Below are 25,912 nucleotides of genomic sequence, written 5' to 3' on the forward strand. Positions count from 1 at the left end.
ACAGGACAGTTTTGTTTGGTCACTACCTCCTCTTATTTCCTTAGGTTTTACTTTGTTCCTTTCCCAGCACAATTAGCTTCCTTGATCCCATCACGCTTGCAGAGTACTGTGTTCTTCAACTGAAATAGAAGAGGCACGGACTTGGACACATTCTCTCTAGTTCTCTAATTTTTCTTCCAGTGTGCTTTCTTCAATTATACACCCTTTCTTCATTTCATACTTCTGCTCATGTTCTCTTTCTCTTCCAATCAGTTCTCATAGGCACATAGGAAGCTGCCTTATAAAACTACTGATCCATCTAGTTCAGTAATATCTACACAGACTGGCAGTGACTTCTCCAAAGTTGCAGGCAGGAGTCTCTCTCAGCCCTATCTTGGAGATGCTGTGGAGGGAACTTGGAATCTTCTGCATGCCCTGCTAACTGGGCAAAGAGGCACCTTTTACCATGGTGATTCTCTTTATTTAGAAGGGGAAGAGTAACTGGCCCTATCCACCCCCAGCACAGGACCTCCAGTGACTGTTGTTGGTGTCTGTCTTATGTTTCTTCTAGATTGTGAGCCCTTTGGGGACAGGGATCCATCTTATTTATTTATTATTTCTCTATGTAAACCGCCCTGGGACATTTTTGGAAGGGTGGTATAGAAATTGAATTATTATTATTATTATATTATTATTATTATTATTATTATTATGCAAGCATGCAGGTCCTCTTCCCAGAGTAGCCCCATCCCCTAAGGGGAATACTACAGTGCTCACACAGGCAGGATGCCTCTGAGTACCAGTTGCAGGGGAGTAACAGCAGGAGAGAGGGCATGCCCTCAACTCCTGCCTGTGGCTTCCAGCAGCATCTGGTGGGCCACTGTGCGAAACGGGATGCTGGACTAGATGGGCCTTGAGCCTGATCCAGCAGGGCTGTTCTTATGCCTCCCATTCAAATGCAAACCAGGGCAGACCCTGCTTAGCAAAGGGGACAATTAATGCTTGCTACCCCAAGACTAGCTCTCACCATTTTTCCATTTCAGTACCTGCATCCTTCTTTTCCACACAAATTCCCACTGTGTTATGCTTTCCTTCCTCACTTTACCATTCCTTATTGTCTCTGCTTCTTTTACACCTCATTCTTCAGCTAGGGTTTGCCGACTCTGACTGAAGCTATTTCTTGAGGTTCCCCTTGAAATAGCTTAAAAAAAAAAAAAAAAAAAAACAATATCAAGCCATTAGCATCCACAGGATTGCTTTCATAGTTATCAGGAGGAGATAGATGTGTTGGTGGTAATTACTTATATAGCAGAGTATTTCGGGAGCTAACTCACTCCCATTACAGCAGAAGTTAACAGAGTCTCAAGGGCAACAGCTTGTAAATCTTAAGCATGGAGATCCATGTAAGGTTAAACTAATCTACTTTATTCAGAAGTCCATGATGACAGGAAAGACCTATATCTAACCACTGGCTGCATGGTGGTCAGAGAGAGACCTATAGAAGCATGGTGCTCACAGAGAGAGCACTAGAAGCATTCTGGGAAGAAGAAGGAAGTAACTCCCAGAAAGTTCCTGAGTACATTCTGTCCATAGAGGGATAGAGAAGGAGACTCTATTTACTCCCAATGCCCCTAGTGGCCATTAGGGTTATTGGTGCAAAAGGTTGATGTCATTGCCACCTGGAGCTGGATCTCCAACAAGATATTGGTTCTTTGAGACTCCAGGCTACTCCTGAAGGGTGAGTAACCATATCCAGCTCCCTCCTTTTCTACTCAATATTTCTAGAGCGGAGTCAAAACAGTCTATCTGTTTTCACTTTCACTGTAGCCAAAGTCCAGTGTGCTTTCAATTGCCCTCTCAAAACGTCATCTATTTTTATCCAAATCCTCGACAAAAACCATAGTTCACACACAGAGGTGCACCTAGGTAATTCTGAAGCCTAGACTAGTGGGCTAACAGGGCCTCACAAAAGAAGCTAACATTAATGCATTGACATTTTTACTGATTCAGATGCAACTGACCAATTAACTTTCTTTGGTTACAAGAAAATCAGCTTTAAAAAAAAATTCTAAATGAATATAAACAAATGTACTAATATGTGAGCTTATATAATCAGCTTATTTTTTTAAAAAAAAAATCTAAATGAATATAAACAAATGTAGTACTAATATGTGAGTAATAGCAACTGCAAGCATATGCAAACAAATGTTTTTCTCTCACTATTGAGGAATTAAAACCTGTAACCACTCACTGAAGAAAAGGTTTCAGGCTATAGTTTTCTGATAAACTAGAGTCCTGACACTTCTTCACTATACTGAAAGTTGGAGTTTATTGACTGATTTTACACTGTAACTTTGGGCCTTACAAAATGCTGTTGGGCTTGCATAGGTCACCAAAAACAATAATCTCACATTAGTATTATGTGAATTAATATGTAGCCCAGGGGCGGAGCTATCATTGGATGAAGAGGTTCAAAGAACTTAGACTGTGCCCAATCAGGGGCCGCGCTTCACGGCCCCGACATGCCCCCTGCGTCTGACGTCAGAAGTGGGGGCCCCGCGTGGCCTCTTCGGGAGCTAAACTAAGGCTGGCGCTGTGTGCGCAGTGCCAGCCAGGAGCGGCTCTTCCTTGCTAAGGCAGGGAAGAGCTGCTCTTGGCTGCGCTGAGAATGCAACGCCAGCCTAAGTAGCTCCTGAAGGGGCCGCACGGCCTCTTCGGGAGTTGAACTCCAACTCCTGAACGGAGCCTCAAGGCCCTGCCCCCCGTGTCTGACGTCAGATGCAGGGGGCATGGCTAGCCCTGCACTGGACATCAGATGCAGGGGGTGGGGTTAGCGGGGCGGCCGCTGTGACTGCACATGGGCCACTGGCAGTCCTGCTCCGCCGCTGCTGTAGCCCTCAAAGAATGGAACATCGAATTGATACCTAGTGATTGAATCTGGTTAAATTCAGTTAATTGATTCATGGCTTCTCTACATTCATTTTCTTTATAGTTTCATCTCACCTTACATAATGTACAGTATGTTCTTGTCCATACCCAACCCAAACTTCTGTCTGCTTAATGCATCTGATGAAGCAGACACTTGCCCATGAAAACTCAAGCGACAATATTCTCATAAGGTGCCACAAGAATCTTTGCAATATTATAGGAAGCAACTTTCCGGATTTGAGGCAGGGATCCACAACTTTTGGCTGGTTATGGTGGGGGGAGGGGCAGCACCCCCACAAATCAGAAGAGGTGAGTCTGCCGCTGATGCTAGAAAGCAGTAAATTATTCTATGAGGAATGCTCAGCTTGCTTCAGACATAGGTCATCTTTGGGGCAAAGAGACTTCATTGGTCTTACTGTGGGAGAATAGCAACAAAAACTCACTCAAGAACATAGCAAGCATGGAGAAGGCCACAGGCTCATCCTGCCTTTGCACAAAGCTTCTCTCACCAAACTAAAATAAAAAAATCAGTGTTGAGTACCTTTCCGTACCCCTGATATGATGGCTTTGGATTTTTTTAAAAAAATACCCGAATCCACACTAATGAATGAGAACATCTGGAAATTTTTAAGAAGATGGTTTCAGTGCTACCTACCTAAATCTCCCTCATTAATTGACTATGAAATGGAAACCCAGCAAAACAGAAATATGAGGGAGATTTAGGTTAGCAGCACTGAAACCATCTTCTTAAAAATTTCTAATTGTTCTAATTCATTAGTATGGATTGGGTTGCTGTTGTTTTTAAATCCAAAGCCATAATATCAGGGACACACACACACACATAAATACACCACCCCTACGCTGATCGTTCTACAGTCATTATGAACATGATGAAACACTGACTAATAGCAGGGTATTTTCTATAATGTAAAACCCAAACACTTTCCCCTTTAACCATTCTATCTGTTTCATGAGAATGCTATCAGTAATATATGAGCTATCACAACCAATAGACACTAGGTGGCAATAGTCTTACACTTCTGTTGGAGGAGGATACAGAATAAGCCAATTACAACTTCTCCAGTAGCTTGCCGTGATCGTATAGTGGTTAGTACTCTGCGTTGTGGCCGCAGCAACCTCGGTTCAAATCCGAGTCATGGCAGAAGAGGAGCAATTTTATTTGGAAAAACTTCCCCTTGTCAGATAACTGGTTTATGTTGGCATTGTGTACTAAAAATAGCACAAATGTCACTTTCACATTTCACTTTATGCTAAATGGGAACAGCCAGATACACATACACACACACCATGGATTTTACATTGAAGGCACATGTGCAAATCCATTCTAAGTAGCCATCTAAAGCACAATCAAATACAAAAATAAAGGGCACACAGAGGAAAATGGTTTTCTCCTCTCCTACATTCCAAATGTATATAAAAGCACAATATATGTGTATAATGTACAATATCAAGATTCCCTTTTTGTAATTTAGATGGTCTTAACAACCCCATTACACTTAGGTAGTTATGAGACTTAAAAAGAATGCATTTATTTTATTTGTTTAAAAATATATATTCTATTTCTAAAATTCAAAATAGAACATTACAAATAGCTAACAAGAAGGGATGATTAAAATATACAGATACAATAATATGAAAACGTCTTTCACTGTTTTGTTTAAAAATAAGATATTATAAAACTACATGTTCACAATCTTAAAGTATTATTCATCTAAAAATCATATAAACAATGGATAAACATGATATAAAGACATGTACGCAATGGGATTATTTAATATTATTAAAGACACATTACTCAAGTGCTGGCATATTACAATTTTATTTTTATTTTATTTTTTGGTAAAAATAAACTTAAAATGAGCAAGCCTTTAAAAGATTCATTCTTGACTATAATGAGCTTAAATTTAGATTTAAATACAAAAACAGACATTCCTTTCTGCCGTGACTCGGATTCGAACCGAGGTTGCTGCGGCCACAACGCAGAGTACTAACCACTATACGATCACGGCAAGCTATTTGGGAACTGAAAAAACTGATGCTTTTTTTCCTTCTAGGCTAAATGATGACCTCTGTATAACTGGCGCCATCTACTGACCAACATGTAGACACAAAGTTTTACTTTGTCCTGGCTTCAAACAGTTTTTGTTTCTCAAACTGTAAACTAAACTCATGCAAATTTATTTTCCCTGTATCCTCATTTGGACAGGAACCATGTACAGAAGCAAAACGTTTATGGCCCTGTATGTTTATGGCCCAAAATGTTTATGGCCAAATGACTTTTCTATGGAAAAGCGCACGGGTGTGTTTGTGATATACAGGTATGTAGCAAAGGCCTCTTCCCTTAAAGAATGCACGGTTTGTGCGAGCGGGGAGTGGGGGTGGGGGTGGGGAATTGTCTATATGAGAAGAACTAACATGTTCTAGAAACTTTGGAGATGTTTGAAATCTTAGTTAGTGCTAAGTTTCTTTACCATTTAGAGAAATCTAAAGCAGAGGTAAAATCCTTATAGTCTTCGTGTTTTAGAATCACCAAACACTAAGGTGGGAAACAGAGAATTCCTCAACTGTGAACTGTTGAATTTTATAATGCTCCTAGAAATAAATAAAAGTAAAGAGAAACAATGTTCTCTCTTACTTCTATTGTTTTTAATAGAAAAGGTCTCTCAGCTCTCCTGCTTCTGTTTGTCTTTTTTATGGTGGTTGTTTTTTGGTGTTTTATCGTTTTTACTGTTTAACGGATTTCAAGATTATAAATGTGATTTTTATGGAGTTTTATTTATTTTAACTTTTGTAAATTGCCTTAGGATACCTTATAAAAGATGATATAAAAATGAACAATTACAAAATTAGAAAAATTGTTTGGTAATATTATAAATTGAAATTATTACAATTATGATTCTTTAACATCTCCAAGGAGGCTTCTTAGTGCAACTGATGGGCAAGAGAAGACACAAGTTTAGTAGAACACATTTTAGAAAGAAAAAAATGAAGCTTTGCTCTGGCCTTCGTTTCTTCTTTTCTGAGGTGTTAAACTAGACACTTGTTCCTTGAAGAACAATTTAAATGGTTTTCATCACAGAAAGAAATGGTTACATACTCCCCATTCTCCAGTGGGGAAAAGTTCAAGGGACTTCACTGCAGGGTTTAGTTTCTTTTGGATGGGAGAGGACTGGAGATTTATGGAGTGTTTGTGTTATTTGCAAAAACACAAGTAAAAGTATAGCGAAAGCAAAAACCTGCTAATTCTGCACGAAGCCCCACACTGGGCTTCTGTATAGATGTCTCAACTTTAGCCAATTTACAAGTGCCTTTGCCTCTACCTTCCCACATTTTAAACTGCAGATTGCTTCATACTTCTCTCAGCCTCTCCCCACTACCTGGAAGGTGTTACCTCCCAAACTATGAGTATGCATTGTAAAAGCTGGAGATTCTCAGCAATCCTGAAACATCTCCTGTCATTGGCTCCCAATCCTGAAACATCAGTTTATCATCCTGGGCTGCAAGCAAGCTATTTATCAGTCTAAGAAAGGATGGTCTGCCAGCATTCCTAACAGCATCCTAAATTAATATGTAAAGTCACAGAAGATAAAATCATCTAAATATTTAAAAGCCTTAGGACGTATGTCGCACACCCCATGGTATGTGGCATATCTCGTGAGAGTTGTCCAGAGGAGAAAGAAGACATGGAGTAGGGCTGAGCAGTGAGCAGAGGGACAGCTGCTGAGAAGGAGGAGGAAGAGGAGGAAGGAGGGCTGAGGAGGAGGAGGCGGCGGTGCTGCGGCAACAAGGGAGAAAGAAGAAGAGACGCTGAACAGCAGCCTCCGTTGCCCTGCTGAGTCTCCTTGCAAGGAGGATGGCCAGGGCGGAAGAGTGCACCGAGGGTTGTCCGTGAGGCTGGAAGGGAAGCCTCAGCTCAGCTGTTCTCCTCATGAGGAGACTCGGCAGAGCGATGGAGGCCGGCCCTCAGTGCGCTCTCCCACCCAAATTAGCCATCCTCCTCGTGAGGAGACTGAGCAGGGCAACATGACAGAGGCTGGTGGTAGGAGCCGACCTAGGCTGCAGCGATGCCACTCTCTCTAGGAAGGGGAAGGGAGGGGGGAGGCTGAGGGATGGTAGAGAGTGTGAGAGAGAGTTGTGGGGGGGAGAGTTGTGGGGGGAGCAAGAGTTGTGGGGGGAGAGCGAGAGCTGTGGGGGAGAGTGAGAGTTGTGGGGGGAGCGAGAGTTGGGGGGAGCGAGAGAGTGAGAGTTGTGGGAGGGAGAGAGCAAGAGAGTTGTGGGAGAGTGGGGAAGGTGTCACCACTTCCGCTGCCATCCTGGATGGCAAGGGGCAATTTAAGGAGGGGGGAAGGCAGGGCAGAGGGACAGATTGTCTGGGGAGAGGTGAGAGCTGGAGAACTAGGGCACAGATGTTCTGCGCAGGGCCAGCTAGCCTTATTTATTTATTTATTTATTTATTTATTTATTAATTATTGTTCAATTTTTATAACGCCTTTCACAATGCATCTCGAGGTGGTTTACAAAAGTTAAAATACAACACAATTCCATAAAAGTTACATCTAAAACCTTAAAAACAGTGAAACAGTAAAAACCATAAAACAGCAAAAAATAAAAATAAACCATTAAAAATACAAACAGAACAGGAAAGCCGAGAGACCTGGCAGCCCCTAAGGCATGGACATTCAGTGGTAGAGCCTAGGGGCAACAACAGAGAAGGCTGTCTTGTGTACATGACAATTTAGCCTCTTCCTTTCTCTTTCACATAGAGAGAGCAAAGGCCCCTCTGATGATCTTGTTGGGCAGGCAGAAACTCTTGGGAGCAGGCGGTCCTTCAGGTATCCAGGGCCCAAACCATTAAGGGTTTTAAAGGTAATAACCAGCATCTTGAATTGCAACCAACACTACTCTTTCAGAATAGGTGTAATATGCTCCGAACGAGCAGTTCCAGAGAGAACCCTGGAAGTGCATTCTGCACCAACTGAAGTTTCAAGGGCAGCCCCATGTAGAGCACACTACAGTAATCCAGCTGTGATGTGACTAAGGCATGGGTAACCATGGCCAGATCTGCTTTCTCGAGAAAGGGACGGAGCTGGCGCACTAGCTAAAGCTATGCAAAGGCACCCCTGGCACTACCACCACCTAAGCCTCCAAAAGCAGAGCCGGGTCCAGTAGAAGGAAGTGTGCAACTTGTAAGGGGAATACAATCCCATCCAGAGCTGGTTAATACATAGTGAAAAGTATGCCCTTAATACATAGTGAAAAGATCTAACACCGGAGATGAGTTTAATACACAAAAATATCTCAACCAACAATTCTGTGGCCATTAATTAGGTTACAAAAGTCTCAGAAATTTAATAATTATAGGCAATAACTATTTCCCTTTTGGAAGTTCTGAGGAATAATGTGTCAGCTTTCCTAATGAGAAATAGATGTAAGTTTCAAGGGACAAAATGGGCCCTTGTGATGCCAGGAAACATGCTAAATATCTCATAAAGATTCCAACAGAGAGGTTTCTTAGTATAACAAAATGGATCTGCATTCATTAGCCAACTGCAATGAAATGAAACCATACCATTTTATTAAAACAAACGATACCCTTCAATTTTCTTTAGTACAGCATCAATCATGTGAAAGTATAAAACAATACTGCAGTAATTAAGGCGATTTTGATAACTGTTATATTTTGAGATCACAGCTGAAGGTATACATTTCACAGCTGGACCTAGCAGTGATGTCAGACACATTTCACCCAAGCCAATTACAGACCACAGTTAAATATGTTGTATGAGCAGAGATGTCAGTCATAACACATCACAGAGATGTTTGGAGATATTGTACAACAGGAGTTCATTTAGAGCTCCACAACAAATTGCGAACACATCTAGTTCAATTGGTCCAATTCTTAAGGCTTGAGTTTAAGACTAATTTAGGCTATTCAGAACAATGAAATGATTGCATCACCCAGTTTTGCCTGCTAGAAAGGTCCCAGATATGAAAGAGTTTAGTACAGAAGAAAATACTAGGCGAGATCATTCGTCCATTTAGCCCAGTTTCTGATTCTGTAAAAGAGCAGCCCCCATTCATGAGACCAAGGCTCCACAACTTCAGCCCTCCAGCTGTTGTTGAACTACAACTCCCATCATGCCTGACCATCTCTAGCAGCCTTTTAAAAAGCACTTAAGACACATGAATTGATTAATCAAGCCTTTGGCTAGCTGTAAGTTCATTAAAAAAAAAAATTACGTTTTATATCCCGCTCTTCCTCCAAGGAGCCCAAAGCAGTGTACTATATACTTAAGTTTCTCTTCACAACAACCCTGTGAAGTAGGTTAGGCTGACTTGACTGTTTAATGATATTTTAATTGTTTTTATGCTTTTAATGCTATTTTACTGTTTTAATTTGCGTAGAAACTACCACGAAACACACAAACTGTAGAAACTACCACAAAACACACAATGAGGAGAACTAGTCTTGTGGTAGCAAGCATGACTTGTCCCCTTAGCTAAGCAGGGTCCACCCTGGTTGCATATAAATGGGAGACTAGAAGTGTGAGCACTGTAAGATATTCCCCTCAGGTGATGGAGCCGCTCTGGGAAGAGCAGAAGGTTTCAAGTTCCCTCTCTGGCTTCTCCAAGATAGGACAAGTTTTTTTAATTGAACCAACAAACTACCAAAGCATACAGTATTTCAAGGCACATCAGGATTTCAAGGCACATCAGGTAATCGGGGTGGGTGGGGTTACATCCAACATCCATTTCCATAATTTGTCCCATTGCTGTTTAGAAGAGATACTCTTGACTTTTTGCACATAACCATACAAACTTTTCCAGAAGAGATTTACTGTCTCATCTGCGTGAACCTCTTGGTCGCGTCTTCCCTCCCTAATCCTATGCAGGAACATTGCATAAATGACATACAGGTTTACTAATCTGATTACGAGAAGGGGAACGTTCCAATTCCCTAGTATGAGGGCACCCGTTCCATCCCGTTTCCTTGAAGGTTTCTTTCTGGGACTTCAAAAAGAGGTTCTATCGCTCAAACCCGAGGTTAGTTCTTCCCAAGTCTCTTTTTCCAAATCAGGCCACTCTAACAGCTTGTTTACTCCCTGCCACACTCTTTTGGCTACCACATACTCTTTTAAGAAATGTGAATGGGTTTCCCTGAATGTTTTGCCTAGCTCACTAGCTTTCTGTTTGCAGGTGATTTTAGGACACTCTTGCTGGTCCTCTGGGAGCTATGGCTTAGCCACATTAAGTGGTAGTACTTGGTGGTATAAGCACCACCTTGTTTCCCATGAATGGAAAGGGACTTTTTTCTCCTTAAAGAGAGCGATAGGGTGATCGGGTTGCAACAAGTACTGTGAAGTGCGGTGTTTGTAGCGTTTACGTTCTAAATCAGGTTTTAAAAAACCCACTTCTAGAATCTCTCCATAAATTGTTTTCCTTAGCTGCTTAACTGAGGAGGATCCTTTAAATAGATCCCGTTCAACCTTCCATTTTTAAAATGTGAATAACAAATCTCTCAAGTAGTCCGGGTGTTCTCTTTTTAATATTTGGGCTGAGAGAGATTTCTGCCTGCAACCTTGGAGAAGCCGCTGCCAGTCTGTGAAGACAATACTGAGCTAGATAGACCAATGGTTTGATTCAGCATATGGCAGCTTCCTATGTTCCTAAGTTTTGGCAATATATAAATGTGCTAAATAAATAAATATTGGACACTGGCTGAGGATGATGGGAGTTGTGAACGAGACTTTCTCCCCCATAGATGTCACAACATCTGCCATAGAAAAGTCATTCTTGCTCCATTCTTCTGATAAAATGAGACAGCTAAAGAGAAGCATCTGTATGGAGGTGGTGGCAATGTAAATAGACCTTGGTTTTGTAAACATGTCTGCTCAAGTGTCAATCCTAGGATAAACTTATTAGCATCTTTTCTTTGGGTGTGGAAATCACTTGTTTACAATGCTTATCAAATGCAATTGGCCATCTTTTGCCAACACATTGCCCCTTTCCTTAACTTAATGGCATATCCATTCCTTTGTAGTGGTAAACTCTGCACATCTAAACTCATTAAGGAACCACAGGTGGATAATCTCTTTAGTTAAGAGGAGTCTTCAAAGAAAGTAACACCACTACTGCAGAATCATGAGAGTCTTGTTCACAATTGTGGATCCTTAATTAAAATCTTAAATTAGCTTAGAGCCCCATAGACCCTTACTGGCCCACTGGACCAAAAGCCAAGTCCTCTTTTACCAGGATCTTTTTTTAAAATAAGAGACTTTTGCCCATCTAGTGAAATAGAGCTTGCGACAGCTGAATAAAACCCAAAACACTAAACAAGGGATACAGGTAGCCCTTGTTATTCATGGGGTTTCCATTCTCACCAATTTCCATGGATAACGAAACCACAAGTAAAGAAAGCTTAACCGTATGAGGATTGGGGAGTTAGGTTCCTAAGCACACTGAAGTGTGCTGGAAAATCACAAGGAAAAGATTATGTTTTAATCCTTTGTTGTGAGCCACCCAGAGAACAATTTGTTATGGGGCGGCTAACAAATAAAGTTGTTTAATAATAATAATAATAATAATAATAATAATAATAATAATAATAATAATAATTATTATTATTATTATTATTATTATTATTAAGCGTGGGGTGGGGCAGAAATAAGCAATTCAGCTCTCTAGCAATGCCCCCCAAACTTCCAAATTCTCTGATTTTTGTTCCTTTTTTAGATTGTTTTTGCAGAAAAGAAGCACAAAGCGGCTCGGCACTACAAAATGGTGGCAGAAAATGACATCAGAAGTCCTTTCCGGCCACTCAAAAACTGCAGATTGGTGAAAATAATCCTATTTTCACCCTGCAGATAAAGAAATTGGATCCCTATGACCCAACTACAGATAGTGTGCTTTATGGTTGTGCTGGCAGGTATGCTGTTACAGCAGTAGTGGCAACTTATGCAAGGGGACACACCCTCTAAAGCCAGCCACAGTGGCAGTGAGTAGAGCAGCAGTGGTCCACCTCCGCCAGCTCCTGGATTTCTGACAAGCAATTCTGGAAGATCAGTGCCAATTTCAGGAAACTGCTGGACTGTTTGGGAGGGTTAGTAACTCTAAGTGCCCCTTTAATGTTAGTGCTGTACTTCTGGTTTCCAAGCTAACATAAAAAAACTGAGGTGATAAGCAGAAGCACACCAACCTTTAAACCCTTGTGTAGAGCGGTTTTCAGTGCTTTCGTTGAGATGCTATTTCAGCAATCTGGGACTACGATTTTGCTTCTTTTTAATATGCTGGGCACTGGCAGGCCTCAGGGCATGCCTGTGGGTGTTATGGTGGCCCTCAACCCCTGGGCAGTACTCCAGTTGGTCAAGCCCTGATTCCAGGACTGCTAACATCACTTACAGGATCCAAACACCTCATACAGATAGACAGATATAGAGACATAATTTTGCATAACCATCTCAAACATTACCTACAATTTGGTCTCATTTCCCCACCCTCATTATAATGGCTTACAGCCCTTATAATGTAAAAGTTCAGACGGAGGCCCCCAAGGCTCTCCAGCAAAGTGTATCCATTTCTCTTCCATTCTTGGACTCTTCTCTTAGAGTGGCCCACGGACCTTTTCAGTTGGGATTTTTAGAAGAATGATGAAACATTTGTGTTCTGAGAGCCTTTGGTGATTATGGACTAAATGTAAAGGCTTGCTGCTGCTAATTTTGGATGTTACGTTAATGGTTGTCTCTGTGATTATCATCATGTTTTAAGGTTGTTCAATTAATATTTTATATTTGATATTATATTTGGTAAGGTGCCTTGATATTATATTTGGTAAGGTGCCTATATTTTGGTAAGGTGCCTTGATATTATATTTGGTAAGGTGCCTTATATTTGGTAAGGTGCCTTGAAAGCCTCAGACAAATTCATGGAGGACAGGTCTATCAATGGTGAGTAGTGTGGTGGCTATAGGCCACTTCTAGCCTCAGAGGCAAGATGCCTCTATTTACCAGTTGCAACCACAAGAGAGAGAGCATACCCTTACCTCTTGCCTGTGGGCTTCTCAGGGGCATCTGGTGGACCACTATGTGAAACAGGATGCTGGACTAGATAGGCCTTGGGCCTGATCCAGCAGGGCTGTTCTTATGTTCTTATTCCTTTAATCAGATAGACATTTCTTAGGAAATCATTTCCCAGGGAAAAGCAACATTACAATGAAAAAAGCTAGCGGGTGATGGTTTCTATAGTCCATAACTGTAAATGCACGCACATACAAATCCATTTCAAGGCAAAAATTGTTATCTGAAAAACTTGCAAAAGCACTTCTAACTCTTTATCATGTCCAGGGTGTAGAGCCCTGTCTGCTTCATAACCTTGATATACAAGCTTCATACATACCATGGAGACAGTCAAATCTCTCTGATACTTGAGATTTTCTTCTGTGAATTGCATGTCCTGTCATACAAGGAGCATGCAAGCAACTCTACCTTTTGATCATTATCTTTATCAAGACCTGGGCAGGGCTATGGATGATGTCCATACTGACCCAGCATGTTGTGGTTAGTGTTGCACTAGGACTGGGGAGGCCCAAGTTCGAATTGCCATTCAGCCATGAAAATTCACTAGGTGACTCTAGGCCAGAAACTGATCTCTCAGCCTAACCTACTTGCTACCTATGAGGAGCATAACTCTGTTCTGAGTTCCTTGGAGGAGGAAAAGCATATACATGTAATGTAAATTAATAATAAGAACAGAAAATAGCCTGAGCAGTGTGTTCTCCAGTCCATCATGGGTCAATGTCTGCAGCTAGTAGTTTAAGTTTGAACTGCAGCAGACAGAAAGTACCTTGCCCAGGAAAAGGTATGTTTAAACTTAACTAAGTAAGGCCACTTTCAACCAGGCCAATCACTCTATAAATGCTATATGTATCTTCACCCTAAAGCACTATGAGTATGACACTGTAAAAGCTGGAGAGAAATTATCAGCAATCCTGAAACTTCTCCTGCCATGGGCTCCCACTGATGAAACATCAGTTTATCATCCTGGGCTATAAGCAAGTTATATATTAGCCTAAGAAAGGATCGTCTGCCAGCATTCCTAACAGCATCTATATATTTATTTCTCTAAGACATACCTGTGGCTAATCCCATGGGGACGGGGGAGGAAAGGCCGGCCGCAGAAAAAATGGTGGTGGAGGTGGGTGGGGGAAACGGCAGTGGGCGGAAGGAGGTGGCAGAGGAGGGGAAGTGGCGGCGGAGTGCAAGTGGTGGCCAGGCCGGCTGCGGAGGGCAAGTGGCGGCCAGGCCGGCCGGCCGCAGAGAGAGAATGAGCTGGGGGGGTGGAGAATGAAATGGGGCTGTGGCGGGGGAGACAGGGAGAACTAGGGGCGCAGATGCTCTGCGCCAGGTCAGCTAGTTCTAAATTAATATATAAAGTCACAGAAGATGAAATAATCTTATTATATAGTGAAATGATCTAACACTGGAGATGGGTTTAATGCACAAAAATATCTCCAGCAGCAATTCTGTAGCCATTAATTGGGTGAATTTCATAATTATAAGCAATCACTATTGCCTATAATAGATGACATACACTCTATTTGGATTCAGTTTCACTCTTATTTAGAGCTGTGTCATTTTTAATGATACTCATTTTTCTTGTAAGACACAAGGTTATATGGACTGACAAACCAATCAGATACCATGTAGCAAACCGTATAACATTGGCCTCATCCAGACACAACAGATAACTGCAGTTAAATGTGGCCGAGGTTGTTAACTCGGTTACACCCAAATGCACGAAACCATGGTTACAGGCCCAAAGTGATCTCTGGTTTGCCTTGTCAAATTCCAATTTGAAACTTTGGTTACCTTAGGTTTAGATTTGCCTCCGAGACCCAAGGTTTGGCCACCTAGGCATTATGTCCGAGTGCTCATGCAGCTATAACTGCGGTTTTATGCCGATTTTCAAACTGCAATCATAGAGGTGGTGATGCAGACTCCATGAAGATGTACTCTTAAGGCTGCAGTTCTATGTACACTTTTACTTGGTTGTAATTTAGATTGAACTCAAAAAGACTTTGCTTCTAAGCAGACATGCTTAGCATTGCTGTATGACTGCTTAGCAAAGGCATGGCTCAGTTTTATGTCATAAGTGTGAACCAGTCCTGGGTGGTTATCACTAAGCAGGAAAAAAACAGTCATAGGATTTCAACACTTTCTTTGTGCCATCAGATCTGATGAGCCCTGGTAGCACTTCTCAATAGAACAGCCATGAATAATGTAAAACTTACATCAACTTGCACTTAAGGAGAGTGTCTCTCAAGCACATCTGATATGTTGTTCAGCGTTAAAGTGATAAAAGTATTGGCCTTGCTGCACTCTTACTGAAATAGGGCAGATGCATTTTCAAAGTTCATGTTAGCAAGAGCATCTGTGTTCAAAGAACATGTAACCATGGAAGTTCTGCTTTTTCAACACAGGGCGAATTCTGTTCTTATAATCAAATGGCAAATAAATCATCTGTGGCTAGAGTGCTGGACTAGGACTGGGGAGACCCGAGTTCAAATCCTCATTCAGCCATGAAACTAGCTGGGTGACTCTGGGCCAGTCACTTTCTCTCAGCCTAACCTACTTCACAGGGTTGTTGTTGTGAGGAGAAACTCAAGTATGTAGTACACCGCTCTGGGCTCCTTGGAGGAAAAGCGGGATATAAAATGTAAAATAATTTTTTTAAAAATATTATCAGAGAGGGTCTGGTAAATATCATAAATGCTTCTCTGAGGGAAGGCAGGATTCCTCCTTATCTTAAGGAAGCTATTATTAGACCTTATTTGAAGAAACCTGCATTGGATCCCCCAGAGTAAACTAATTACAGACCTATCTCTAATCTTCCTTGGTTGGGTAAGATGATTGAGTGAGTGGTCGCTTCTCAGCTCCAGGCAGTTTTGGATGGCACAGATTATTTAGATCCTTTCCAAACTGGCTTTCAGGTGGGCTATGAGGTTGATTGGGGTTGATTGGGAAGAGTTTTGGCTACAAGAATGGGGATTCTAAACAGTGGGACACAGAACACTGAAGGACGTGGCTGCTCCATGCTTTTGGCACTTACTACTACTACTACTACTACTACTACTACATTTATATCCCACTCTTCCTCCAAGGAGCCCAGAGTGATGTACTACATACTTGAGTTTCTCCTCACAACAACCCTGTGAAGTAGGTTAGGCTGAGAGAGAAGTGACTGGCCCAGCGTCACCCAGCTAGTATCATGGCTGAATGGGGATTTGAACTCGGGTCTCCCCGGTCCTAGTCCAGCACTCTAACCACTACACCACGCTGGCACTGGCAGCCTCTTGGGAAAACCAGTCCCACCCCTCCTGTCAGCTATGCAGCTATGGAATTGCCAGGCTACAGGGATGCTGCCACGCCCCATCCCAGACTTGTCAGCCTGTCAAGCTGCACAGTTGCGTGGGGGCATCCCTGATTTCCACTCTGTCCCTTGCTCCCCCCCCCATACCTGGCAAGCAGTAGGGAGAGGGCATGGGTTGTCAGGATGGGCAGTAAGTGCTTTGCTCCCCAAGAAGAGAGCAACAGTCATGTATGTTCACTAGGGATGTGCACAGAACTGGACAGGGAGAATTTGAAGGTGAGGGGGTTCGAATTCAAGAGTGGGGGAAGGTGCATTTCCCCTCCACCCACTCCCCACTTCTGCGTTCCTCCCACCAGCGCTCCATTTGCAAAGGGTCTGTCGGGGCGGCAGCGTACCTCCCTGCCGCCCCGTCCCCTCAGCCCCTACATAACTGGAAGAACCCGACACGCCTGTGCATGTTGGCACATGCACATTGCACTTGCGAGAGTGCACAGTGGGCATGTCGGGTACTTCGCTGACATAGAGTCCGATGGCAGAGGTACGCTGCCGCCCTGATGGACCTTTTGCTAACAGGGTGCTGGTGAGGGGAAAACGGAGGGAGGGGTAAGTGTACCCTCCCCTGCCCTTAACGTCCAATCCCCCACACCTTCAAACCAGTGGAAAGAAACGCTGGTCGTTTGAACTGCTTCTAAAGCCCATAAAGGGCCTCTGAACCAGTTCTGTGCACAACCCTAATGTTCACAAGCACAAACACTCCAGGTGGCAACATAAGCAGGGCACCCCATCACAGTGCAGGGAGGGGAACATTTTGCAGCGGGGAGGGTGCTCATGGCCAGGTTTAAAAGGCAGCCCCAAGCAGGGAACCTGGAGCAGCAAAGTTCTATTCTTTTCACATTTGGGGAAGTTCTATTCTTCTCACATTCTTTTCAAGTTGGGGAACAGGCAGTCAGCCCCTTCTCCAGGTGGGGATATTTGCTCCCTAACTCTTGCTCATGAGAAGAACCGTCTGTGAAGACTAAGTGCAAGTGCATGGGATGGCATCTTAGTTGTATGGGAAATGGCCATCATCATGCTGGAGACCTAGCCTGTTATCCCATGGACCACTCTCTCATGAGAGTGGCAGACTACGGAGAGCGAGGGAGGTTGCTCTGTGCAGGATGGGTATCTTGGCGAGGGGGACGGGGACCTTGGCGAGTGCTGTCCCAATCTGGCAATTGTGGCCAAGTTGCTGTCAATCCTTGTGCCCTACCAGCTGGCACGCCCATATGGGGATATGCGCCCTTGTCCATGGCCCAAAGGGTGAGCTCAATGTCCCAGGCAGGCCAGCTGGAAACTGGGGCTCTCCTCTCCCAGGAATCCCCACAGTGGGAGATTGCATATGGCACCACGCTGGACCGAACCCGGGAAATTTGAATGGATTTCAAGCTGCTCCCCTTTAGGAAAAGTGTGTGTTACATCGACATACTCATGAGCAGGGCTCAGCAGCTGGATCAGCAAAGTTCTACCATCTGAAACCTGGGCAAAAAATGCTGACTCAACAGAGTGCCAGGCCACGAGGACACAACTCATGAGAAGAACCATCCAAGGGAAGGGGAAAGAACAGCCAAGCACAATCACCAATATTATGTGATGTCAACGCATCCCCTTTTCCCATGGACACTTGCAAAAGTGTCAGGCCACTGGGGCTCTAAATAGAGCAAGATTGTTTTGTGGATGGCAGCCATCAGGAGGGGTACCCTTGAGGCAGCTTTCAACGTCTTGGGGACAGCAGCCAAGCTGCTGCAAAAATGTGCCAGCTGCCAGCCCACCCACCCATGTGGAGATGTGCACCCCTGCCCACGCCCCAAGTGGTGATACTGCTGTCCTGGGGCAGCTGGAAACTGGGGGTCCATTTTCCCGCCGATCCCTATGCCAGGAGATCTGCATATGGCAGCACGTTGGGCTGGACCCAGGAATTTAGAATGGGTTTAAGGGTCCGTGCTGCAGCCCGGTGTCCACACCGTCTGTGCAAATGGTTTGGGTGTGGGTGTTATTGGCAGAGTTTGAAAGGCAGCCCTCCAGAAGGGATTCTGAAGCAGCCATGTTCTATTTTTTTCCACAGAAAAGTTGGGGAAGGGGGACCCAGCCCCTTCCGCTTTGGAGGGTTCATGCCCCCCAGGCTTACGTATGATCAAGGCCAGTCACCTGGGTCAGTCTTGGGTAAGCTGAGATTCTTTTTCAAGGATACAGCCACCTGACCAGGGGTTCACTGGCCAGGCATGAGAGGGAAAGGCCACAGGGACACCCTCTGGCAACTCATGAGAAGGACCATCAGAGGGAGGGGAGAGAATTGCCTGGACAAGTCTGATATGAATATAGATGGCAAAACATCCCCTTCTCCCACTAACATCTCCCTCACAAGAGTGTCAGGCCATGGGGACTCTAAATAGAGCCAGGTTGCTGTGTGTAGGCAGGGAAGGGTGCCCCAGAGACTGCTCTCCTGGTCTTGGGGACCATAGACAAACTGCTGTGAAAATCTGACCCCTGCCTTCCACCTTCCTATGTGTACATGTCCACCCTTGCCATCACCCCAAAGGGCAAGCCTATTGTTGCAGGGTGGCTGGAGAATGGATGCTGCTCTCTCCCAGGAATCCCCACGATGGGAGATCTGCATACAGTGCAACGATGGACCAGGACCTAGGAATTTTGAATGGGTTTAAGGGTCCATCCCAGTGTCTTCCCCTCCAAGCAATGACAAATGGAGCATCTGGATGTCCTTTGGTTGTGTGAAAGTGCTGGAATGTATCAAATTTGGTCATATATGCATTAAATAGTCAGGAAGATGATGGTTTTCTTTTAATTTATTTTTAAAAATTGTAGGTTCTGTAAATTGAAAATATATTTTCCTATGCTATATGTTTTGTTTTGGCAGCATGCTACTAAGCTTGAACCATTTGTGCATTCCTTTTGTTAATGTAAAGCACTTTGTGTACCTTTTGTTCAAAAACTCTATATACATATTACATTATTATTTCTTGTTTACACATTCAGACTAGTTTTATTGACTGGTTTGTTTTATCCAGACATCAAGTCCTTCCCAAGGACCTGGGATGGCTGAATTTTATTATCAATATTGTTGTTATTGTTATAGATATCATCGCAAAATATAGGCTGTTCCCAGTAAAGTTGCTTTTTGTAATTGGCTGATGGAGATTTCTGTGGCCCCTATGGTGTTGAGGTGCTCTTCAAGGCGTTTTGGAATTGCAGCTAGGGCGCCAGTTACTACTGGGATTATTTTGGTCTTCTTCTGCCACAGTCTTCCAATTTCAATTTGTAGATCTTTGTATTTTGTTGTTGTTGTTGATGATGATGATGATGATGATGTGACCCACAGAGTAGCTGGAGAATAGCTGGAGAAGATGTGAGCCACTAAATTAAATATAATTTCTCTAAAGCGACGGTGGGATGCCATTTTTTAAAGGTATTAAATGTTTTCTCCCTCTCTAAGAGCCATCATATCCTGACAAGCCAACAACCATATTCTTATTTTATTGTCTCAGGCTTTGGGTCCAAAACTACACATTATGGGGAGAAGCCTAAGACATTCACCACCTCCCAAGTCTCTTCAGTAATGTGTAGCTGAAAAAAGGGGTGACGTGACATCATCATGTTATTTTCCTCTGCCTCACTTTGCTTCATTGGCTGCCACTGTGGGGGAGAGTGGGGTGGAGAAAAATTAATGTGATGACATCATATCACATGCTTTTTCACACATTCCCGGGGAAACAGAGGTTGGTGGCACTCACTTATATCCTTATAACATGTCATTTAGGCCTTGGTTCTTATTTTGAAGAAAAAGGGATTTGGCTGCATTATGTCCAAAATAATGTCTTGCTATATACTAAACTCCAAGCATTTGTGCTGGTTTTTAATATTGTATGAAGATCAAACACCACTTAACCTACCAGTACTAGATACAAAGGATTTATCTGCAAGCACACTATGATGTTCCTTTAATAACCTGCAGCAACATAAGTGCTTACCTCCTAATAGGTTTTTAGCTTAAGATCTAATCATCCACTCTTGAATTAAGATGCTTGAATGAAGCCGACTCATTTGGAACTAAGCACTTTAATGTCAACAGAGACATATGGTATTGAGACTGAATTACAAAGAATCTCTTCTGAGCCACCCATTATGGAAGCAGGACTAAGATCCCAGCATTATTATTAGTTTACTCATTTATTCGCTAGCAAATAATTGAGAGTAAGACCTTCTTAAGAAAGTGGAAATAGTCTAATAATGCAAGCTAGAATACTAATGCATTTCTCTATTCATTGGTTTAATTTCATCCACATTGAAACATATGCCTCATTTTCATCAGTAAATACCACTTCACTAAAGAAGTGGAAATATTTAAAAACAATATTTCAGAATAACTCAGTTGGTCAAAGCTCAGCATTAACAGAAAGCAGGTTGATGTGCCTTGACTCTTGTCTTGAAAATTCATTATCCAAAAATTACTCATACTCCTTAATAGTTCTCAACTAATTGAGGATGTCTAAAACCCTCTTTCTTTCAGACAGAGTAAGTGTGAAAAGTTGACATCCATTGACAGCAGCTGTAGTCTGAAGTTAGCATGAGCCTGTCTCACTGGTCCGAAATCACCACAGCCATCAGATGGGCACCCAGATCCTAAACGCATTAATTACATCTAATGTGTTTAGAATCAACATATTAAAGTTATAAGGATAACCAGTATTTAACACTATCTTGCTAGCAGGGGGAAAAAACCCAGGACTTAGATGAAATTAACCGTGGTGGTTTAGGACTTTGTAGAATCCAATCTACAAAGGATCTATTCATTGAATTTCCAAAATGCTGGATTCAAGAAAACAGCTTCTTTTAGATGTATATAAACTCATTTAAAGTTACTATTAAACTATTTCCTATTTAGATAGATAGATGAATGGATGAATGACAGGATTTATAGAGTAATTTTTCAAACTGGAAGGGACATGAGTTTGCATATGATATAATATTTGACAAAAAGTTATTTGACAAAAAAGATTTGGCTGTGTTATGTCCCAAATAATGTCTTGTTATATAGTCAACTCTAAGCATTGTGCTGTTTTGAATATTGTATGAGGATCAAACACCACTTAACCTACCAGTACTAGATATTAAGGGTATTGACATGCATAGCCTAACCCAGTCCAGCCTGGATTAGGCTGGGTGTGTGAGGCGCCAAGAGCGAGATTGCTGCTGGCTCTATCGCCATGCCAAGCCTCACTTTTGAACCCAGCATTTAGCCAAGGTTAAGCAAACCTGTGGCCTGTGGTTTGCTTAACCTTGGTTGGCAATCGTCTGGTCAATTGCCGCCGGGCTATACGGCTCCCTCCTAGCCCTCCACCATTTCCAGCAGCGAGCCGGGGTGGGGGAGGAGCAGTCATACTCATGCCCCCGGGCACCATGGAATGTGGGAGGGGGAAATCCTCCTGCTCCCATCATTTCCCTTCGCCACACCGCCGCTTGTGTGGGTGCGCGGCATAGTGGAGGGGAGGATGGAGTCCACTCATCTGCCATGGGAGGCAAGCAAGCCACTGCCTTTCCGGCAATCCACCCTCCCTCCTCAGTGAGGTTATTTTTACAACCTCTTTATTTAGTACTAGGATTTATCTGCAAGCATGCTATGATGTTCATTTTTTAAGAACAAGTGTTGATAGAAATAAAAATTTTATTACAATTTGAAATGTTGCATTTTATTCCATCAAAATAATTTGGTTCAGAATAAAATAGCCACCACTAAAATAGCCATCATGAAATTATGGCAATGATTAGGAAGGGGATTGTAAATAAAACTGTTAAAATTATAATGCTCTTATACAAAACTATGGTGCGGCCACACCTGGAGTACTGTGTACAATTCTGATCACCACATCTAAAAAAGGACATTGTAGAACTGGAAAAGGTGCAGAAGAGGGCAACCAAGATGATCAGGGGCCTAGAGCACTTTCCTTATGAGGCAAGGCTACAACACCTGGGGCTTTTTAGTTTAGAAAAAAGACAACTCCGGAGAGACATGATAGAGGTCTATAAAATCATGCATGATGTGGAGAAAGTGGATAGAGAGAAATTTCTCTCCCTCTCACATAACACTAGAACCAGGGGTCATCCCATGAAACTGATTGCGAGGAAATTTAGCAATTTCCTGGCAAACGGAGGTACTTTTTTCACACAACGCATAATCAACTTGTGGAATTCTCTGCCACAAGATGTGGTGACAGCCAACAACCTGGATGACTTTAAGAAGGGTTTGGATAACTTCATGGAGGAGAGGTCTATCAATGGCTACTAGTCGGAGGGCTATAGGCCATCTCCAGCTTCAAAACAGGAGCATAGTGTGAGTGACGGTGGCCTGTGTGCAGTCACCATTGCGGCCCCCTGGCCCCGCCCTCCACTTCTGACGTCAGATGCGGGGCCTGGCTAGTCACGCGCCCGCATCTCATGTCAGATGCGGGGGTGTGGTCTCCCTTCCAAATGGGGCCACGCAGCCCTGTTGGAAAGGAGATTGGCCCACACTGCATTGGGCAGTGTGGGCCGGAGCGACTCTCCCTGCCTTAAAGGCAGGGAGAGCCATTCTAGCCACACTGCCAATGCAGTGAAGGCTGATCTCTCTCCTAAATGGGGCCGCGTGGCCCCATTTGGGAGGCAGATCAATAAGCCCCGCTGTGTTGGCAACGAGACCAGGAGCGGCTCTCCCTGCCTTTGAGCCCGGGAGAGTCACTCCGGCTGCACTGCCAACGCAGCACAGGCCAATTTCAGCTCCAAACGGGACCACGTGGCCCCATTTGGGACCGAAATAATGCCCCCACGTCTGACGTCAGACGCGGGGGGCGTGTCTTTGAACCCGTTTGCTCAATGGTGGCCCTGCCCCTGCCTCAAAGGTAGGATGCCTCTGAGTACCAGTTGCAGGGGAGTAACAGCAGGTGAGAGGGCATGCCCTCAGCTCCTGCCTGTAGGCTCCCAGTGGCATCTGGTGGGCCACTGTGTGAAACAGGATGCTGGACCAGATGGGTCTTGGGCCTGACCCTGCAAGGCTGTACTTATGTCTACTTTGCAGTAAGTTCCATTAAGCTCAGCATAACCCTTACACTGCACAGGAACACAATGCAAGTTTACTGTGCAAATTGAACACAATGGGGCTTAGGTAACAGTGCTAAGTATTGCAGCCTTGGTCTGTTTTCACAGATGATACTAAAAGAGTAATTGAGCCTCTCTTGGACAATTTGTGTGCAGATGTGAATATAGTTAATGTGGAATATAACACCAAAAAGAACCACTTTAAGAATGAAATATATTGTACTAAATGTAGGTTTTATAGTCACATTCCAGTTCCAGGAAATGAAAAATATACTATATAGCCTTGCCAGTTATTTTGTCCCAGTAGGGCTCCTGTGCCTTTGAACTTGTGGAAGCAGAAAATCAGTAGTTAATGGCATGGAGATGCAGTAATGAGAAAAGTCTTCTAACATATGCTTATATAACACATGCAACTGAGAGGAGCCCTGTCAGAAAAAAACAACTGGCAACCCTAGCAGAAACATCCTCAGGTGGAAATCCAATGCATACTCAGTGTATTCTAACTAAGATAACTAAGTCCCGCAGAATACAGTGAAACTTGTTTCCAAGAAAGCATGCATAGGAGCCTGCTATTATTGTTCAAGGCTGTATGAGACTAAACTATGATAAGTGTTCACTGAACAAGATCATGGTTAGAAGGACAAACCAGACATGGTTACATAAGAACAGCCCTTCTGGATCAGGCCCAAGGCCCATCTGGTCCAGCATCCTGTTTCACACAGTGGCCCACCAGATGCCACTGGGAAGCCCACAGGTAGGAGCTGAGGGCATGCCCTCTCTCCTGCTGCTACTCCCCTGCAACTGGTATTCAGAGGCATCCTGCCTCTGAGGCTGGAGGTGGCCTATAGCCCTCTGACTAGTAGCCGTTGATAGTCCTCTCCTCCATGAAGTTATTCAAACCCCTCTTAAAGCCATCCAAACTAGTAGCCAACACCACATCTTGTGGCAGACAATTCCACAAGTTGATTATGCGTTGTGTGAAAAAGTACTTCCATTTGTTGGTCCTAAATTTCTTGGCAACCAATTTCATAGGATGATCCCTGGTTCTAGTGTTATGTGAGAGGGAGAGAAATTTCTCTCTATCCACTTTCTCCACACCATGCATGATTTTACAGACCTCTATCATGTCTCCCCACAGTCGTCTTTTTTCTAAACTAAAAAGCCCCAGGTGTTGTAGCCTTGCCTCATAAGGAAGGTGCTCTAGGCCCCCAATCATCTTGGTTGCCCTCTTCTGCACCTTCTCCATTGTCTACAATGTCCTTTTTTAGATGTGGTGATCAGAATTGTACACAGTACTCCAGATGTGGCCGCACCATAGTTTTATATAAGGACATTATAATATTAGCAGCTTTATTTTCAATCTCCTTCCTAATGATCCTTTGCATGGGATTGGCCTTTTTCACAGCTGCCGCACATTGAGTCGACACTTTCAATGAGCTGTCCACCATGAACCCAAGATCCCTCTCTTGGTCAGTAACCAACAGCTCAGATCCTATCAGCATATGCTTGAAGTTGGGTTTTTTTGTCCCAATGTGCATTGGCCATTTTGTCACCCACTCCCCCAGTTTGGAGAGATCCTTTTGGAGCTCCTCACAATCAGTTATAGATGTCACTACCCTAAATAGTTTGGTATCATCTGCAAATCTGGCCACCTCGCTGCTTACCATTTGCAAATTTGGCCACCTTGCTGCAAATTTGGCCACCTCGCTGCACCTTCTAGATTCACTTCAGGCCACACAGGTTCCACTGCAGGCCACACAGAATTTGGGAGATTTCTATCCGCTTGGATTGAAAATGGCACTATGGTTAGAATATTTACCCTATGGATGCTATCCTGTGGATTCTCCTAAGTGATCTGAGAAATGAAAACAGAAATGAAAACAGCATACCAGTTTGTGTATACGTTAATGGTACAGGGAATTAACAAAATAGCACTCCTGAATAGCCTGCATAAGACTTTATTTATGCATATAATCATATTTATATACTGCCCTATAGGTGTATCCCTAGATGGTGTACATAATTTAAAATAAAAGAAAAACCAATTCTACGGCATAAAAACAATTAAACAGTTTAAAATTAATTTTAACTAAAAGGTTGCGATAACAGCTATGTTGAGGGTCTTTTTAAAAGCAATCCGCGATGGAGAAGCTCTTATTTTGACAGGAAGCATATTCCAGAGCCCTAGGACAGTCACAGAGAAGGTCTGGTCTCAAGTCGCCACCAAATAAGCAGGTGGCAACTGTACTGGATGGTCCAGACTGCCTCAGATTATCTTAATAGGCAGCAGGGTTCATGACAAAGGAGGCAGTCTCTTCCTGGACCAAAGCCAAGATTTAGAAATATGAATGGGCAACTGACTGTCTCTTAGCATCTCTGCTGAGCCTTTGATTGAGTGTTACTGAAGAGTCAGTAACACTCAGTTAAGATGGAATGGCAGACTTTTTCCAGGAAAAGCCCTTTCTCTCATGATTCAACCGGTTCAACCTGCTTTGCA

The 25,912-nt window shown here is 43.3% G+C and overlaps 1 long non-coding RNA gene and 2 other non-coding genes across 4 annotated transcripts in view; 1 reads left to right on the top strand and 2 right to left on the bottom strand.

The window, feature by feature from the left end:
* The first annotated feature begins 3,997 nt into the window (after positions 1-3,997).
* TRNAH-GUG (transfer RNA histidin (anticodon GUG)) lies at positions 3,998-4,069 on the top strand. The gene has a single exon. It is a non-coding gene; the product is annotated as a tRNA-His (tRNA).
* A 796-nt stretch (positions 4,070-4,865) lies between these two features.
* Positions 4,866-4,937, bottom strand: TRNAH-GUG (transfer RNA histidin (anticodon GUG)). Its single transcript has one exon. It is a non-coding gene; the product is annotated as a tRNA-His (tRNA).
* Positions 4,938-19,188: 14,251 nt separating this feature from the next.
* The window catches only part of LOC128345749 (uncharacterized), a 78,814-nt gene continuing 72,090 nt past the window's right edge, over positions 19,189-25,912 (bottom strand). For both annotated transcript variants that reach the window (XR_008316623.1, XR_008316624.1), the window contains 2 exons: positions 25,080-25,270; positions 19,189-19,980 (listed from right to left, as the gene is read on the bottom strand). This is a non-coding gene — a long non-coding RNA (uncharacterized LOC128345749). The remainder of the gene's footprint in view (positions 19,981-25,079; positions 25,271-25,912) is intronic.

Source organism: Hemicordylus capensis, chromosome 2 (genome assembly GCF_027244095.1).
Source record: "Hemicordylus capensis ecotype Gifberg chromosome 2, rHemCap1.1.pri, whole genome shotgun sequence".
Classification (NCBI taxonomy): domain Eukaryota; kingdom Metazoa; phylum Chordata; class Lepidosauria; order Squamata; family Cordylidae; genus Hemicordylus; species Hemicordylus capensis.